This window comes from Dipodomys ordii, unplaced genomic scaffold, assembly GCF_000151885.1.
Source record: "Dipodomys ordii isolate 6190 unplaced genomic scaffold, Dord_2.0 Scaffold64, whole genome shotgun sequence".
In the NCBI taxonomy this organism is placed as follows: domain Eukaryota; kingdom Metazoa; phylum Chordata; class Mammalia; order Rodentia; family Heteromyidae; genus Dipodomys; species Dipodomys ordii.
Window position 1 is genome coordinate 7,536,267 of NW_012267280.1, and position 3,096 is coordinate 7,539,362.

At 53.1% G+C, this 3,096-nt stretch overlaps 1 protein-coding gene across 2 annotated transcripts in view; it reads right to left on the bottom strand.

Annotated features, from left to right (window-relative positions):
• Ing1 (inhibitor of growth family, member 1) overlaps nt 1-3,096 on the bottom strand; it is a 5,864-nt gene that overhangs the window by 2,230 nt on the left and 538 nt on the right. The window contains exon 1 of one of the 2 annotated variants that reach the window (XM_013022901.1): nt 1,878-2,136. The exons of the other annotated variant lie outside the window; for it this stretch is intronic. The gene's annotated coding sequence lies outside the window, so the exon portion shown is untranslated. Of the gene's footprint in view, nt 1-1,877; nt 2,137-3,096 lie in introns of those variants that run through there. 2 annotated transcript variants of the gene reach the window in all.

The following is a 3,096-nucleotide window of genomic DNA, read 5'->3' on the forward strand; positions in this document are numbered from 1 at the left end:
TCAGGAGGCTGAGATCTGAGGATCACGGTTCAAAGCCAGCCCGGGCAGGAGAGACCGTGAGACTCCTATCTCCAATAAACCACCAGAAAACCAGAAATGGCGCTGTAGCTTAAGTGGTAGAGTGCTCGCCTTGAGCTGAAGAGCTGAGGGACAGCTGAGGCCCAGAGTTCAAGCCCCATGACCGACAAAAAAAAGAAATGTTAAAATGACTCCCACCATAAAACTGCCTGAGGCATCAAGCACACAGGTGACAAAGTTAGGAGAACAGCTTGAAACCAAACCTTTTCCTAGTAAAACAACTAGGCCTATATTTCCTTCATATGTAATCATTCAAGACCTTTATTCTCTTTAACATATCAACATTCAGTTACCCTATGTGAGAATGTGCATGAATGTAGCCAATAGGCCCATATAGGTTAAATCAGGGTTAGCAGGCAGATCACCCCAACATAGGGTTCTTCTGTATGGCTAAAAACAATGGTATGGTTGCAAGCTGTGCTGTGCTGGTCACATCTGTAATCCCAGAACCTGGCAGGATAAGGTGGGTGGATGGATCTCCATTTCAAGGCCAACTTGGGCTACATAGGAAACCAAGTCTCAAACAATAATAAAAAAGTGATGGTTTGGCAATAATGAATCAGATAGCATAGCCTTGCTTTGAAACAGAAATGGGGGCCTGGGGGTATAGCTCAAGCAACAACAGAGTGTCTACCTAGCAAACTCAAGGCCCTGAGTTCAAACATCAGTCTTGCCAAAACATATGTGGCAATTTACATTTGCACCTACTGTTTGTAATTCCAATTTCATAACTGTAAGTCAACAAACCCTCAATACTAAATGTACCCTCTTAGGCTACATATTGTGTATGTGATTTTAAAATGCAATTTGGCAAGTAACATTAGACAATTTCTCAAGAAATAAAAAGCTGTTAAATAATCTAACTGAAATAAAGGAATTATCTTTGCCAAAAGCCTACTTAAATATACAGAAAATCCCCAGAGTTATTCTTCTCAAACAGTAAACTGTTAAGTTTTATTGTGAAATCTTTGAGTCTCCAGAAAGGGTGTGGGGGTGGGGGGGCAGAGAGGAGGTGGAAGCAATGTCTAGATGTTACCCCTCACCCTGCCCAGATCTCAACTCCAAAAACTTATGACAAACACACTACTAATTTAAACTTAAGTAATACATAGGTTCTTTTACATCACTGGCAAGTTTACCTCTAGGCAAAGCCTCACCTGTGGGTAAGTTGATGTTCCATCATAAAATCACCAAAAAGTAATTCTGAGCCAGACATGGTGGCTCACACCTGTAAATCTAGATACTCAGGAGGCTGAGATCCGTGGATCACAGGTTGAAGCCAACCCAGGCAAAAAACAAAGCCCGTGAATCTCTAATCTCCAACTAACCAGCAAAGAGCTGGAAGTGGAGCTGTGGCTAGCAAGAGCCATGAGTGGAAAAGACACAACAAGACCAGCACATGTGAGCACATGCACACACACACGCATGATGTCACCTACAGTGACACATACTGTCTACAGGGCACAAGGGTTAACAAGCCAGGGCAGCAACACCAGGCTGCACTTGAGGCTCCTGTCCTGTCTGGCCGATTCTTCAGCTGGCCAGTTCAGGTTGGGTTCAGGACCCGGATCAAGGCTAGGTTCTGGACAGGCTCTCTGAGCAACCGTCCAGGGGGCTTGGGACGACACCTCGACGGCGGCCGGAAACCCTACCCTCGCGGCCTTGCGCTGCGGTGCCGGCCCAGCTCCGCTTCCACTTCCTCCAGAGCCTCGAGGCAGCCGGGGCTAGTGTGGCACCCAGCATCCAGGCCGCCCATTCCCCACGATCCCCACGGGGTCCACACACCCCCGGTCACTCACATTGTCTTCTGGCCAGGTGCAGCCACCCCCTTGGGACACCAAATAAGCGGGTCTGGCCTCTCGCGAGTCCCACAGTTTCCAAGGGGTGCCAGAGAGCAAGCTCGAACGCCCGCAGCTGCCATCGCTTGGTGGCGAACAGGCCAGGCTCGGTGAAGATCCCGGCTGGGTGGAGATCGGATCCGGCCGGATCGGATCCAGCCAATGGGAAGAGGATAGTACACCCCGTCCCTGCAGTCGCCGCCTATGGGGATCGAGAAGCCCGGGGGCGGAGACAGGCAGGGCGCCAATCAACGCGCAGTACTCGAGAGTGCTAGGAGCCAATCCAAGACTGGAGGCCAAAGACATTCAAATCAACTCGACCTCCCTTTCTGCCCCGCCCCACTTCCAGAAGGGAAAAAAAGGCAGCGGAAATACTGATTCTAGTCAGTCACAGAGTAAGGCCCGCCCTCATCCGGTCCAGCGACCAGTAACTCGGCAGCGGACTGATAAGGACATTCCATGGAAACGTCACGACCAATCAGAAGAGGGCTGAGGCGGAACATTCCGCAATATGCTAATGACTTCCTATAAAAGGAGCTGCGAAGCGACGTCTCGGGCAGAGCGCGCAGGGGCGCTTTCCCCGCGCAATCTGGGTTCGCTGCTAGGCGGACGCCCCTTATCCACTCTCCCTCCAATCCAACTCTCCTGTCGCCCTGCTGCGCAGCCATGTAAACATCAGTAAACTCCAAAACACATCTGCACTCAAACCTGAGCCTCTGTGCCCTGCCTGACCTCGCGGCAAAGTTTCCCAAGCAGTCAACATTTCTCGGCGGGTACGAAGGCCCCACCTCGGGGGGGGGGGGAGTGGAAGGGGGGGCTGGGTCTGTAGGGAGGGGACCACAGGTCCGTGTACCTGCCACGTTCCTCTGAGCCGGGGGTCTGCCTGCACCCCGCGAGCACAGCACGGAGGGCGCCCTCCCCGCACTGCTTCTCTTCCTTTACACCCTGCACCGTGAAGAGCCCTCGCCCCCTGCGAACCACACCGCTGTCGGTCACACTCGGGGTCCAGCGCCGAAGGAGGGCCGGAGGGGGCTGGGCAGGGGCGCTGGGCGACCCCGACCATACTTTTATGTAACAGATCTAGGACTGGGTGGGGGCGGCGACGATCAGACCCGCGCTCCGGAGCACCGGCCAGCAGCCGCCCCTCCGAGGCGCCGAGCCCGCGCCCGGCAGCCCCCCA